Here is a 16,551-nt window from a genome sequence, read left to right on the forward strand (position 1 = left end):
ATTGAATGACTGTGACAAGCTTCAAACTCGTGAGTGTTGGGCGTAGTGACAGACGCAAAAGGATAGTAAATCCTATTCCGGTACGATTGAGAACCTGCAAATGATTAGCCGTGCGGTGACAGCGCACCTGGACCCTTTTCACTAGAAGGATGGATGGTAGCCATTGACAACGGTGATCCACCACACAGCTTGCCATAGGAGGACGTGCGTGCATGAACAAGAAGACAGAGGAAAGCAGAATTTCAGAAGACAAAGCATCTCCAAAACTCCAACATATTCTCCATCATTGCACAATAAGTATTTATATTTATGCCCTTTTATTCCTTGCAAGCAAATTTGATAAGTGAATTGTTTTATTGTTTTCTTGACTAAGAGTTACAAGGTAACCATAAATTGCTTCAAGCCAACAATCTCCATGGGATCGACCCTTACTCATGTAAGGTATTACTTGGACGACCCAGTGCACTTGCTGGTTAGTTGTGCGAAATTGTAAGAGAATAATGTGAACATTGATATCACAATTTCGTGCACCAAGTTTTTGGCGCCGTTGCTGGGGATTGCTTGAGTTTGAACAACTGACGGCGGTGAATCCTGTTGCTTAGATTAGGAAAATTTTGTATTTTGGGTCAGAGTCTTTTATATTCTTTTCAAAAAAAAAATAAAATAAAAATTAAAATAATATTTTTTCTTAGTTATCAAAAATATTTTTCAAAACAAGTGTTACATTTACTGCCCATTTGGCTAGAGCGTTGGTCTGTGTTCTTGGTAAATTGGATACCTTCTTTTTAAAATTCTTTTTCAAAAATAATTTTTACATTAAATCTTGTGCCAAACTTTAAGTTTGGTGTTTTCTTGTTGATTTTTCTTTGGTTTTCGAAAAATCTTATTTTGGTTTTCTAAAAATTTTAAGTTTGGTGTTCTTTCTTCATGTTCTTGTGTTCTTGTGAATCTTCAAAGTGTTCTTCAGTTTTCCTTGTGTCTTGATCTTAAAATTTTTAAGTTTGGTGTTCCTTGGTGTTTTCCCTCCAAAATTTTCGAAAACAAGGAGCATTAGATCTAAAAAGTTTTAAATCTTGTGCTATCTTATTGTTTTTCTCTCTCCTCTTTAAATTCAAAAATATCTTTTCTCTCTATTTTAAAGCAAATTTTCGAAATTTACCTTTAAAATTCAGATTTTTATTTCAAAATTTAAAACCTTTTTCAAAAATTATCATATCCTTTTCAAAACTTCCTAACCACTTTCTCTCTCCTTATTTTTTCGAAAATCTTCACCCATTTTTATTTATTTTATTTTAATTTATTTTATTTTCGAAATAAATAAATAAATAAATAAAAATAATTTTTTTTACATCATCTCCCTTTCTCCATCATGGATCTAAGTGGAAATGAACAGTCAAGAAGGACTCTGGGGTCATATGCTAACCCCTCTACTGCTTCATATGAGAGTAGTATCTGCATACCCTCCGTTGGAGTCAGTAGCTTTGAGTTGAATCCTCAGCTCATTATCATGGTGCAGCAAAGCTGCCAGTATTCCGGTCTTCCACAGGAAGAACCTACAGAGTTTCTGGCACAGTTTTTACAAATTGCTGACACAGTACATGATAAGGAAGTAGATCAGGATGTCTACAGATTATTACTGTTTCCATTTGCTGTAAAAGACCAAGCCAAGAGGTGGTTAAATAACCAACCTAAGGCTAGCATAAGGACATGGAAATAGCTGACAGAAAAATTCCTGAATCAATACTTTCCTCTAAAACGGATGACACAGCTAAGGCTGGACATCCAAGGCTTTAAACAAGGAGATAATGAATCTCTTTATGATGCCTGGGAGAGATACAGAGAGATGCTACAAAAATGCCCCTCTGAGATGTTTTCAAAGTGGGTTCAGTTAGACATCTTCTATTATGGGCTTACAGAAAGAGCTCAGATCTCTCTAGATTACTCAGCTGGTGGATCTATCCACATGAGAAAGACAATTGAAGAAGCTCAAGAGCTCATTGATACAGTTGCCAGAAATCAACATATGTACCTAAGCAGTGACCCTTCCATGAAAGAAGAGGTTAAAACAGTAACTGCTGAACTCAGTCCTGAAGAACAAGCTGCTGAATTTAATCAGCAATTAGACTTTCTAACACAACAGTTAGCCGAATTCAAAGATAGACTACAAGAGACAAGGATGGCTAATATAAATATGGAAGAATAATTGAAGCAAACAAAACAGCAGCTATCAAAACAAATAACAGAAGAATGCCAAGCAGTTCAATTAGGAAGTGGGAAAACATTAAATACCCCACCTCAAGGCAGCAGGAAGCCAAGAAATGAGCAAACCACCCAAAATCCATCTGAGGACAGTAAGAGCCCAGAAAAAAATAATTCTGGCGTTAAAATGCCAGAAATTGGGTGGAAGGCTGGCACTGAACGCCCAGACCATGCTCAAGACTGGCGTTCAACGCCAGAAACAAGCAAGGAACTGGCGTTGAACGCCCAAAGGAAGCACAGTTCTGGCGTTCAAATGCCAGGAACAGATGAGGAATTGGCGTCTAACGTCACTCCAGCTTCTAACTCTGGCACTCAAATGCCAAAGAGGGATCAGACACACACAAGTGCTGATGACAACCCCTCTAAAAAGGCTTCTTCAACTATTTCTATAGGAAATAAACCTACAGCAACCAAGGTTGAGGAATATAAAGCCAAGATACCTGATCCTCAAAAACTCCGCCAAGAGGAGCAGGATAAGCAATTTGCTCACTTTGCAGATTATCTCAGGACTCTTGAAATTAAGATTCCGTTTGTAGAGGCACTTGAGCAAATACCTTCTTATGCCAAGTTCATGAAAGAGATCTTGATTCACAAGAAGGATTGGAGAGAAACTGAAAGAGTTCTCCTCACTGAAGAATGCAGTGCAGTCATTCTGAAAAGCTTTCCTGAAAAGCTTAAAGATCCCAGAAGCTTTCTAATACCATGCACATTAGAGGGAAATTTCACCAGGATAGCTTTATGCGATCTTGGGGCAAGCATCAACCTAATACCTGCATCCACTATCAGAAAGCTTGGTTTAACTGATGGCTCCATTAAATACCCATCAGGCCTGATTGAGGACATGATTGTCAGGGTTGGGCCATTCGCCTTTCCTACTGACTTCGTAGTGCTGGAAATGGAGGAGTACAAGAGTGCTACTCTCATTCTAGGAAGACCTTTCCTAGCAACTGGACGAACTCTCATTGATGTCCAAAAGGGGGAAGTCACCCTAAGAGTCAATGAAGATGAGTTTAAGTTGAATGCTGTCAATGCCATGCAGCATTCAGACACACCAAAAGACTGCATGAAAGTTGATCTTATTGACTCTTTGGTAGAAGAGATCAACATGGCTGAGAGTCTCGAATCAGAGCTGGAAAACATCTTTAAAGATGTTCCACCTGATCTAGAGGATTCAGAGGAATTGAAAGAGTCTCTGAAATTTCCTCAGGAAGAGGAAAAACCTCCTAAACCCGAGCTCAAACCATTACCACCATCCCTGAAATATGCATTTCTGGGAGAAGGTGATACTTTTCCAGTGATCATAAGCTCTGCTTTAAATCCACAAGAAGAGGAAGCACTAATTCAAGTGCTAAGGACACACAAGATAGCTCTTGGGTGGTCCATAAGTGACCTTAAGGGCATAAGCCCAGCTAGATGCATGCACAAGATCTTATTGGAGGACAATGCTAAGCCAGTGGTTCAACCACAGAGGCGGCTAAATCCAACCATGAAGGAAGTGGTGCAGAAAGAGGTCACTAAATTACTGGAGGCTGGGATTATTTATCCTATTTCAGATAGCCCCTGGGTGAGTCCTGTTCAAGTTGTCCCTAAAAAGGGAGGCATGATAGTGGTTCATAATGAAAAAAATAAACTGGTTCCTACAAGAACAGTTACAGGGTGGCGCATGTGTATTGATTACAGAAGGCTCAATACAGCCACCAGAAAGGATCATTTTCCTTTACCATTCATAGACCAGATGCTAGAAAGACTAGCAGGTCATAATTATTACTGCTTTTTGGATGGCTATTCAGGCTACAACCAAATTGCAGTAGATCCCCAGGATCAAGAGAAAACAGCATTCACATGTCCATCTGGGGTATTTACTTACAGAAGGATGCCTTTTTGGCTGTGTAATGCGCCTGCAACCTTTCAAAGATGCATGCTCTCTATTTTCTCTGATATGGTGGAAAAATTTCTGGAAGTCTTCATGGATGACTTCTCAGTATATGGAGACTTATTCAGCTCCTGTCTTGATCACCTGACACTGGTTTTGAAAATATGCCAAGAGACCAACCTGGTTTTAAACTGGGAAAAATGTCACTTTATGGTGACTGAAGGGATTGTCCTTGGGCATAAAATTTCAAACAAGGGAATAGAGGTGGATCAAGCTAAAATAGAGGTAATTGAAAAATTACCACCACCTGCCAATGTTAAGGCAATCAGAAGCTTTCTGGGGCATGCAGGATTCTATAGGAGGTTTATAAAGGATTTTTCAAAAATTTCAAAACCTCTAAGCAACCTGCTAGCTGCTGACACGCCATTTGTGTTTGACACAGAGTGTCTACAGGTGTTTGAAACTCTGAAAGCTAAGCTGGTCACAGCACCAGTTATTTCTGCACCAGACTGGACATTACCGTTCGAATTAATGTGTGATGCCAGTGATCACGCCATTGGTGCAGTACTGGGGCAGAGGCATGATAAGCTTCTGCATGTCATTTATTATTCTAGCCGTGTTTTGAATGATGCCCAGAAGAATTACACAACCACAGAAAAAGAATTGCTTGCAGTGGTCTATGCCATTGACAAGTTTAGATCATACTTAGTAGGATAAAAAGTGATTGTGTACACTGACCATGCTGCTCTTAAATATCTACTCACAAAGCAGGATTCAAAACCCAGGCTTATAAGATGGGTATTGCTCCTGCAAGAGTTTGATATAGACATAAGAGACAGAAAGGGGACAGAAAACCAAGTGGTTGATCATCTGTCCCGAATAGAGCCAGTAGAAGGGGCGTCCTCCCCCTCTATTGAGATCTCTAAAACCTTTCCGGATGAGCATTTGCTTGCCATTCAGGAAACACCATGGTTTGCAGACATTGCAAACTATAAAGCTGCAAGGTTCATATCCAAGGAGTACAGCAGGCAACAAAAGAAAAAATTAATTACTGATGCAAAGTACTACTTGTGGGATGAACCCTATCTCTTTAAGAGATGTGCAGACGGAATAATCCGTAGGTGTGTGCCTAAAGAAGAAGCGCAGAGGATCTTATGGCATTACCATGGATCACAATATGGAGGCCATTTCGGAGGTGAGCGAACAACCACCAAGGTTCTCCAATGTGGCTTCTACTGGCCTACACTCTATAGAGATTCCCGAGAGTTTGTACGCAACTGTGACAATTTCCAGAGAGCTGGTAATTTGCCTCACAGTTACGCCATGCCTCAATAAGGAATCTTGGAAATTGAGTTGTTTGATGTATGGGGTATTGATTTCATGGGGCCTTTCCCACCATCATACTCAAACACGTATATTCTGGTGGCAGTTGACTATGTATCAAAATCGGTAGAGGCCATTGCCACACCCACCAATGATACTAAAACAGTACTGAAGTCCCTCCAGAAATATATATTCAGCAGGTTTGGTGTCCCTAGGGTACTAATCAGTGATGGGGGCACTCACTTCTGCAACAAACAGCTTTACTCTGCCATGGTCCGGTATGGGATTCGCCATAAGGTGGAAACTCCATATCATCCACAGACAAATGGGCAAGCTGAAGTCTCTAACAGAGAACTAAAAAGAATCCTGGAATGGACTGTAAGTACCTGTAGAAAGGATTGGGCACGAAGCTTGGATGATGCTCTGTGGGCTTACAGAACAGCATTCAAGACTCCCATAGGGACCTCTCCTTACCAACTTGTGTATGGTAAGGCTTGTCACCTGCCCGTGGAACTGGAACATAAGGCCTACTGGGCAACCAGATTCCTTAACTTTGATGCCAAATTAGCTGGAGAGAAAAGATTGCTCCAGCTGAATGAGCTAGAGGAATTCAGATTCACTGCTTTCGAAAATGCCAAGCTTTACAAAGAGAAATAAAAAAGGTGGCATGACAGAAAGCTGTCATCTAGAATCTTTAAACCAGGACAAAAGGTTCTGTTGTTTAACTCTAGGCTCAGGCTATTTCCTGGGAAACTGAAGTCCCGGTGGAGAGGACCATATGTGATTACAAGTGTATCACCATATGGTTATGTGGAGCTTCAAGATATTGATTCTGATAAGAAGTTCATTGTTAATGGACAGAGAATCAAGCACTATCTTGAAGGCAATGTTGAGCAAGAGTGCTCAAGGCTGAGGCTAGATTAAAAACTCAGCAAGGTCCAGCTAAAGACAATAAAGAAGCGCTTGCTGGGAGGCAACCCAGCCATGGGGCATCACTTCCTCTAAGCATTTTGCCCTATTCTTGATTTTATTTGTTTATATAAAGTTCATTGATACTAAGGTAAAGAGTCAAATGTATAAGTTTACAGGGTTACAGAAGGATTCTGCACACAAAACAGAGAAAAAGAGCTCACTGGCAAGAAAACGCCAGTAAAAGTCTATTTTGGGCGTTCAACGACCAAAAGAAGCATCCATTGGGCGTTGAATGCCAGTAAGGATAGCTATCTGGGCCTTAAACGCCAGAAAGAAGCATCTTCTGGGCGTTGAACGCCAGAAAGAAGCTCCTTCTGGGCGTTTAACGCCAGATTTACAGCATCCTAGGCGTTCAGAAAAACGCCCAGTGACAAAGGAGTTCCTGGCTTTCAACACCAGAAAGAAGCAACAGCTGTGCGTTGAACGCCCAAGAGAAGCAGCAGATGGGCGTTGAACGCCCAAAACATCCAGCGTTTGGGCGTTCAAACGCCAGGATGGTGGGGAGGAGGTAAATTCGTTTTTTCTTCATATTTTTCATTTTAATCCTAATTTTCATGTTTCAATTCATGATTTCTTGCATAAACATGTTACAAACCCTGATTTCTAAAATCCCTAATTTCTAAAAACCCCACTTTAAAAATATCAAATGTATCTTAATCCATAAGCACAAATCTTCTTTTTATCCAATTCAACTCTTTTTCAAAATTTTCAAAACAAATCTATCTCTTTTCATTCAAAAATCTTTTTAACTAATCAATATCTTTTTCAAATCTCCATATTATCTTTTTCAAAAAAATCCAAATTTATCTTTTTCAAATATCTTTCATATCTTTTCAATTTTAAATTATATCTTTTTTTATCATACTTATCTCTTTTTAAATCATATCTTTTATCTTATCTTTCTCCCTATTTTCGAAAACCCACCCCCCTCCCTTTTAAAAACACATTCGGCCTCCTTCCTCTCATCCACCATTCAACACTAGCTCTCCTTCTATCCCTCTCCTTTCTTTTCTTTTGCTTGAAGACAAGCAATCCTCTAAGTTTGGTGTGTTTATCCGTGATCACTAAACCATACCCACTAAGATCATGGCTCCTAAAGGAAAACAACCCACTCCAAGAGGCAAGAAAGAGAGTGTTCCAAAACCACTTTGGAATCAAGGGAGGTTCTTAACCAAAGAACATTCAGACCATTACTACAAAATAATGGGTCTAAAATCTGTGATCCCAGAAGTCAAGTTCGATCTGAAAGAAGATGAATATACGGAGATCCAAGAGCAGATTCGAAACAGGAACTGGGAAGTCCTAGCTAATCCTGAAACGAAAGTGGGAAGGAATATGGTTCAAGAATTCTACGCTAATCTGTGGCAAACAGACAGGCAGAGAATCTCTAGAGCTGCCCTCTATGACTACGGGACTGTGGTCAGAGGAAAGATTGTTCACATCCACCCTGACAAAATCAGGGAGATCTTTAAAATACCTAAGCTGAAAGATGACCCAAACTCCTTCAATAGGAGAATGATGAGAACAAACAAGGGCCTGGATAAGATTCTAGAGGATATATGCATCCCTGGAGCCAGGTGGACCACCAGCACGAAGGGTGCCCCAAGTCAACTCAAGAGAGAAGATCTCAAACCAGTCGCCAGAGGATGGCTGGACTTCATTGGGCATTCTATATTGCCCACCAAAAACCGTTCTGAAGTCAATATTAGAAGAGCAGTGATGATCCATTGCATTATGTTGGGAAAAGAAGTAGAAGTTCATCAACTGATCCCATCTAAATTCTACATACTTGCCAACAAGAACTCCAAGGATGCCAGGTTGGCTTATCCAAGCCTAATCTCTATGCTCTGCAAAGATTCTGGAGTAAAGATGGGAATAACATAGTATATTGATGAGCGGATAATTTATACACTTTTTGGCATTGTTTTTAGTATGTTTTTAGTAGGATCTAGTTACTTTTAGGGATGTTTTCATTAGTTTTTATGTTAAATTCACATTTCTGGACTTTACTATGAGTTTGTGTGTTTTTCTGTGATTTCAGGTATTTTCTGACTGAAATTGAGGGACTTGAGCAAAAATTAGATTCAGAGGTTGAAGAAGGACTACTGATGCTGTTGGATTCTGACTTCCCTGCACTCAAAGTGGATTTTCTGGAGCTACAGAACTCGAAATGGCGCGCTTCCAATTGCGTTGGAAAGTAGACATCCAGGGCTTTCCAGCAAAATATAATAGTCCATACTTTGGCCAAGAATAGACGACGTAAACTGGCGTTCAACGCCAGCTTTCTACCCAAATCTGGCGTCCAGCGCCAAAAAAGGAGCCAAAACCAGAGTTGAACGCCCAAACTGGCACAAAAGCTGGCGTTCAACTCCAAGAAGGACCTCTACACGTGCAACACTCAGGCTCAGCCCAAACACACACCAAGTGGGCCCAGGAAGTGAATTTATGCATCAATTACTTACTCATGTAAACCCTAGTAGCTAGTTTATTATAAATAGAACCTTTTACTATTGTATTAGGCATCTTTGATCAGCTTTTCAACTTTGATCAGTTGTATGCTATCTTAGATCACATTTGAGAGCTGGCCATCTCGGCCATGCCTGGACCTTCACTTATGTATTTTCATACGGTAGAGTTTCTACACTCCATAGATTAAGGTGTGGAGCTCTGCTGTTCCTCAAAGATTAATGCAAAGTACTACTGTTTTCTATTCAATTCTTCTTATTTCGCTTCTAAGATATCCATTCGCACCCAAGAACGTGATGAAGGTGATGATTATGTGTGACGCTCATCATCCTTCTCCCTTATGAACACGTGCCTGACAAACACTTCCGTTCTACATGCAACAAGCTAGAATGAATATCTCTTAGATCTCTTAATCGGAATCTTCGTGGCGTAAGCTAGAATGATGGCGGCATTCAAGAGAATCTGGAAAGTCTAAACCTTGTCTGTGGTATTCCGAGTAGGATTCAATGATTGAATGACTGTGACGAGCTTTAAACTCGCGATTGCTGGGCGTTAGTGACAGACGCAAAAGGAGGGTGAATCCTATTCCAGCATGATCGAGAACCAACAGATGATTAGCCGTGCTGTGACAGAGCATGTGAGCATATTTTTCACTTAGAGGAGGGGATGTAGCCACTGACAACGGTGATGCCCTTGCATAAAGCCAGCCATGGAAAGGAGTAAGACTGATTGGATGAAGGTAGCAGGAAAGCAGAGGTTCAAAGGAACGAAAGCATCTCCATTCGCTTATCTGAAATTCCTACCAATGAATTACATAAGTATTTCTACCCCTATTTTATTATATTAAATTCGAAAACACCATTATCCATTTATATCTGCCTAACTGAGATTTGCAAGGTGACCATAGCTTGCTTCATACCAACAATCTCCGTGGGATTCGACCCTTACTCACGTAAGGTATTACTTGGACGACCCAATGCACTTGCTGGTTAGTTGTATCGAAGTTGTGAACCATGGTATTGGCACCATGTTCTTGGCACCATTGCCAGGGAAAGAAAGAGCCATGAATTTTACATAATTAAAGTGTAATTACGATTACGCGTACCAAGTTGCTCACGTTGCCAGGGATTGTTCGAGCATGGACATCACAATTTCTTGCACCAAGTTTTTGGCGCCGTTGCCGGGGATTGTTCGTGTTTGGACAACTGACGGTTCATCTTGTTGCTCAGATTGGGTAACTTTCTTTTCGTTTTCTTTTCAAAAATTTTTTCAAAAATATTTCAAAACTTTTCTCATCTGTTTTCGAAAAAAAAATGTTTTCAAAAATTTTATTCAAAATTTTTAAGAATGAATTCTAGTGTTTCATGAAGCATGTAAAGCCTGGCTGGCTGTAAAGCCATGTCTAAATTTATTTGGACTGAGGCTTGCAATTTGTTATCAAGAGCAATATACTCTCGTGTTAAATGCTGAAGCTTGGCTGGCCATTGGCCATGTCTAGTGTTTTGGACTGGAGCTTTCTTTGAAAGCTTGGCTGGCTAGTGAGCCATGTCTAATTCCTGGACTGAAGCTTTAGACTAAGAATGCAAGATTCCTGGAATTCATATTAAAAATTTTGGAATCCTTATTTTTTCTTTTTCATATAATTTTCGAAAAAAAAATCCAAAAAAATTAGAAAATCATAAAAATCAAAAATATTTTTCTGTTTCTTGTTTGAGTCTTGAGTCATATCATAAGTTTGGTGTCACTTGCATATGCATCTAGCATTTTTCGAAAATATCATGCATTCATAGTGTTCTTCATGATCTTCAAGTTGTTCTTGGTAAGTCTTCTTGTTTGATCTTGATGATTTTTTGTTTTGTGTCTTTTCATGTTTTTCATATGCATTCTTGAATTCTTAGTGCGTAAGCATTAAAGAATTCTAAGTTTGGTGTCTTGCATGTTTTCTTTGCATCAAAAATTTTTCAAAAATATGTTCTTGATGTTCATCTTGACATTCAAAGTGTTCTTGGTGTTCATCTTGACACTCATATCATTCATGCATGCATTCATTGTTTTGATCTAAAAATTTCATGCATTGCATAATTTTCATGTTTTTCATAAAAAAATCAAAAAAATCAAAAAAATATCTTTCCCTTTTTCTCTCATCAAATTCGAAAATTTGAGTTGACTTTTTCAAAAAATTTTAAAATCAAGTTGTTTCTTAAAAGTCAAATCAAATTTTCAATTTGAAAATCTTATCTTTTCAAAATCTTTTTCAAAAAATCAAATCTTTTTCAAAATTTTTAGTTATTTTCGAAAATTCCAAAAATATTTTTCAAAAATCTTTTTCTTATTTTTGTATTAAATTTTCGAAAATAACATAAACAATTAATGTTTTGATTCAAAAATTTGAAGTTTGTTACTTGCTTGTTAAGAAAGATTCAAACTTTAAGTTTTAGAATCATATCTTATGAATTCTTATGAATCAAGTCATTAATTAAGATTTTAAAAATCAAATCTTTTTCAAAACTAATTCCTATCATATCTTTTCAAAAATATCTTCTTATCTTATCTTTTTCAAAAATTTGATTTCAAAATATCTTCTCTAACTTCCTAACTTCCTATCTTTTCAAAATTTGTTTCAACTAACTAACTAACTTTTTGTTTGTTTCTTAACTTTTTCAAAACTACCTAACTAACTCTATCTCTCTCATTTTCGAAAATATCTTCCCCCTTTTTCAAAATTTCTTTTTAATTTATTAATTATTTTAATTTTTTTAATCTTAATTTTCGAAAATCACCAACATTTTTCAAAAATTATTTTCAAAAATCACTAACTCCTTTTCAAAAATAATTTTCGAAAATTCCCTCCTTCTCTCTCATCTTATTTTATTTATTTATTCATCTACTAACATCTCTTCCTCACATCACCACCAAATTCGAACCCCCTCCTCTATCTGTGTTCGAATTTCTTCTTCTCTTCTTCTACTAACAAAAAGGAATCTATTTACTATGACATAGAAGATTCCTCTTCTTTTCTTTTTCTCTCCTCTTTCTTATGAGCAGGGACAGAGAAAAAGGCATTCTTTTTGAAGCTGATCCAGAACCTGAAAGGACTCTGAAGAAAAAATTAAGAGAAGCTAAATTACAACAATCCAGAGACAACTTAATTGAAAATTTCGAATAGGTAAAGGAGATGGCAGCCGAACCCAACAACAATGCAAGGAGAATGCTTGGTGACTTTACTGCACAAATTCCAATTTACATGGAAGAAGCATCTCCATTCCTGCCATTGGAGCAAACAACTTTGAGTTGAAACCTCAATTAGTTTCTCTGATGCAGCAGAACTGCAAGTTTCATGGACTTCCATCTGAAGATCCTTTTCAGTTCTTAACTGAATTCTTGCAGATATGTGACCTAAAGACAGCCTGAACTCTTGGGATAAGCTGGTCACGGCTTTCTTAGCCAAGTACTTTCCTCCTCAAAAGCTAAGAAAGCTTAGAGCAGATGTTCAAACCTTCAGACAGAAAGAAGGTGAATCCCTCTATGAAGCTTGGGAAAGATACAAACAGTTGACCAAAAAGTGTCCTTCTGACATGCTTTCAGAATGGACCATCCTGGATATATTCTATGATGGTTTATCTGAGCTATCAAAGATGTCACTGGACACTTCTGCAGGTGGATCCATTCACCTAAAGAAAACGCCTGCAGAAGCTCAAGAACTCATTGACATGGTTGCTAATAACCAGTTCATGTACACTTCTGAAAGAAATCCTGTGAGTAATGGGACGCTTATGAAGAAGGGAGTTCTTGAAGTTGATACTCTGAATGCCATATTGGCTCAGAATAAAATATTGACTCAGCAAGTCAATATGATCTCTCAGAGTCTGCATGGAATGCAAGCTGCATCCAACAGTACTCAAAAGGCATCTTCTGAAGAAGAAGCTTATGATCCTGAGAACCCTGCAATAGTAGAGGTAAATTACTTAGGTGAACCTTATGGAAACACCTATAACTCAACATGGAGAAATCATCCAAATTTCTCATGGAAGGATCAAAAGCCCCAACAAGGCTTTAATAATGGTGGAAGAAATAGGTTTAGCAATAGCAAGCCTTTTCCATCATCAACTCAGTAACAGACAGAGAACTCTGAACAAAATGCTTTTAATTTAGCAAATCTAATCTCTGATCTATCTAAGGCCACTGTGAGTTTCATGAATGAAACAAGGTCTTCCATTAGAAATCTGGAAGCACAAGTGGGCCAGCTGAGTAAAAGGATCATTGAAATCCCTCCTAGTACTCTCCCAAGCAATACAGAAGAGAACCCGAAAGGAGAGTGCAAGGCCATTGACATAAGCACCATGGCCGAACCTGTAAGGGAAGGAGAGGACGTGAATCCCAAGGAGGAAGACCTCCTGGGACGTCCAGTGATCAATAAGGAGCTTCCCTCTGAGGAATCAAAAGACTCTGAGGCTCATCTAGAGACCATAGAGATTCCATTGAACCTCCTTATGCCCTTCATGAGCTCTGATGAGTATTCCTCTTCTGAAGAGAATGAGGATGTTACTGAAGAGCAAACTGCCAAGTTTCTTGGTGCAATCATGAAGCTGAATGCCAAATTATTTGGCATTGATACTTGGGAAGTTGAACCTCCCTTGTTCATCAATGAACTAAGTGATCTGGATCAACTGACATTGCCTCAGAAGAGACAGGATCCTGGAAAGTTCATAATACCCTGTACCATAGGCACCATGATCTTTAAGGCTCTATGTGACCTTGGTTCAGGAATAAACCTCATGCCCCTCTCTGTAATAGAGAAATTGGGAATCTATGGGGTGCAAGCTGCTAAAATCTCACTAGAGATGGCAGACAGCTCAAGAAAACAAGCTTATGGACAAGTAGAATATGTATTAGTAAAGGTTGAGGGCCTTTACATCCCTGCTGATTTCATTGTCCTGGATACTGGAAAGGAAGAGGATGAATCCATCATCCTAGGAAGACCTTTCCTGGCCACAGCAAGAGCTGTAATTGATGTTGACAGAGGTGAAATATTCCTTCAATGGAATGAGGACTCCCTTGTGTTTAAAACTCAAGGATCTCCCTCTGCAACCATGGAGAGGAAGCCGAAAAAGCTTCTCTCCAAGCAGAGTCAACCAGAGCCCCCACAGTCAAACTCTAAGTTTGGTGTTGGGAGGCCACAACCAAACTCTAAGTTTGGTGTTGAACTCCCATATCCAAACTCTAAGTTTGGTGTTGGAGAGTCTCAACAAAGCTCTGCACATCTGTGAGGCTCCATGAGAGCCCACTGTCAAGCTATTGACATTAAAGAAGCACTTGTTGGGAGGCAACCCAATGTTTATCTAATTCTTATTTTTATTGTTTTTCATATTTTCTTAGGTTCATGATCATGTGGAGTCACAAAATAAATATAAAAATTGAAAATGGAATAAAAAACAGCAGAAGAAAAATCACACCCTGGAGGAGCATCTGTCTGGCGTTCAGCGCCAGAACAGAGCATGGTTCTGGCGCTGAACGCCCAGAATGGGCAGCTTCTGGGCGCTGAACGCCAGAACAGGCAAGGTTCTGGCGTTCAACGCCAGAAATGACACACAAATGGGCGTTGAACGCCCAAAATGGCCACCAACCTGGCGCTGAACGCCCAGAGTTGGGTACAAAGGCATTTTTTACATGCCTAAAGGGTGCAGGGATGTAAATCCTTGAACACCTCAGGATCTGTGGACCCCACAGGATCCCCACCTACCTCCACTCACTTCTTCTCACCACTCTCTTTCACACAACCCCATAAACACTCTTCCCCAAAAACCCTTCACCAATCACCTCAATCTCTCTTCCCCATCACCTCTTCACCACTCACATCCATCTACTCTTCCCCATAAACCTACCTCATAAACTCCACCTACCTTCAAAATTCAAAACCAATTTCCCACCCAAACCCACCCATATGGCCGAACCTTAACCCCCCTCCCACTACAAGAAAACACGTCTATTGCCACGCTTTTAAAGCGTGGCGAAAAGCTGAAAAAAGCGTGGCGATAGCTTTTCGCCACGCTTTTTGAGCTACCGCCACGCTTTTGAAAGGGTGACCTATGAAAGGGTGGCGGTTGCTCTATCGCCACGCTTTTTTCAACCTATCGCCACGCTTTTTCTTTTGCCACGCTTTTTACAAATGGCCACCCGTTAAAGCGTGGCCGTATGTGGGAGATATGGCCACGCTTTTAAAGCATGGCCATATGAGAGATATGGCCACGCTTTTGAAATGTGGCGATAGAGACAGATATGGCCACGCTTTCAAAGCGTGGTGATAGAGAGAGATATGGCCACGCTTTTAAAATGTGGCGATAGCGAGATATGGCCACCTTTTAAAGCGTGGCCATAGCCAGAGATACGGCCACGCTTTAAAAGCGTGGCAATAGCCTTATAAAATTAAAAAAAAAATCCTTTTTCTGATTTTTACCTTCATCAATACAAAATATAAATTTTTCAGTTCTTTTTTATTACAAGACAAATCAAATACAAAATAAATCTCGAGTTTGCTTAGGAAAGTGATTGTCCTGTTTACAATTTGAAAGAATTAGCAAACTTCTCTCACAACTGGTTGAAGAATTTAAGTTCCTATGGCGATGCCTTGTACAACAATCTATCTTAGCAATAAAATGAATCTATTCCTAACAAGTATCTCAAAACTGTAAAACCGCGGAGAGCACACTACTAATATGTTCTGCTTGGTTTAGTTAATGAAGCCGCCACAAGCTTTGGTCTGAATCATAGTTTGTAGCCTTTGAAACTAAACTAAACAAAACATGATATAATATGGTTCAAAAATCTCAATGGTAGTTTCTGTAGCCAGGGCTGTACATGCAACTTTCTGCATATTTGACAAGATCCTTAGGTCGAGGTAGATGAGAAGCAAGACCTGTTTTACCAAACACAGCACAAAAGATATAAGTAGTGAAAAGAAAATAGAGCAAAGTTGTCTGAAACTCAAAACATTTCATGAAACTAACCAAGTTCATATTGATTTTAGTATATTTAATCTCTCTTAGTTTGAATGAACTCACAGGCTGCCAAGAGCATCTCATCGCGGACGCAGATTGCACTTGAGATAATCAAACCCAAGCCAAAACCAGGGAATATGTAAGCATTGTTGGCCTGAACAGCAATGCAGGAAGCGCGAAAAAATAAAATGAAAAAATAAATATATAAAGGTCAGCATTATTGTATTTCTTTTTTTTTATTTCCCTTTCTATCTAACATCAAAATTAAAAAAAAAATATACTGCAAATAAAGTGATTTTGAACCTAAACCAAATATCAGAATAGAAGAACTAGAAATAATTTTTCTAGAAGAAAATCATGCTCAATAAATTTCTGTTCAATCCAAAATAGTAAGTTAAGAATTGCAAACCCCATGTCAGAAAGTACTAAAAGATGTAAAAGACAATGCAAGTCAAAATCTTATGGTAATCTAATGTTATACTGGTCTTAAAAGGACAGAAAAACCAACTATCTTGTTAAGTTATATTGATAACTCTTCAAAATATTATTCACTAAGTTATACTAGCACATTTAAAACTTCCAGCAAAAGCGAAATCAGTTATACCTCACCAATGGTTAGAGACTGCATTCTGCTCTTGGGGTTAACTCCCTGGCCAACCCAGA

General features: G+C 39.0%; 1 non-coding gene across 1 annotated transcript; it reads right to left on the reverse strand.

The window, feature by feature from the left end:
* Positions 1 to 12,366: 12,366 nt before the first annotated feature.
* LOC148580205 (small nucleolar RNA R71) lies at positions 12,367 to 12,474 on the reverse strand. Its single transcript, XR_015896468.1, has one exon. It is a non-coding gene; the product is annotated as a small nucleolar RNA R71 (small nucleolar RNA).
* Between the last annotated feature and the right edge of the window lie 4,077 nt (positions 12,475 to 16,551).

The sequence above is a fragment of the Arachis ipaensis genome, chromosome B10, assembly GCF_059453495.1.
Source record: "Arachis ipaensis isolate K30076 ecotype BB chromosome B10, ASM5945349v1, whole genome shotgun sequence".
NCBI classification, from domain to species: domain Eukaryota; kingdom Viridiplantae; phylum Streptophyta; class Magnoliopsida; order Fabales; family Fabaceae; genus Arachis; species Arachis ipaensis.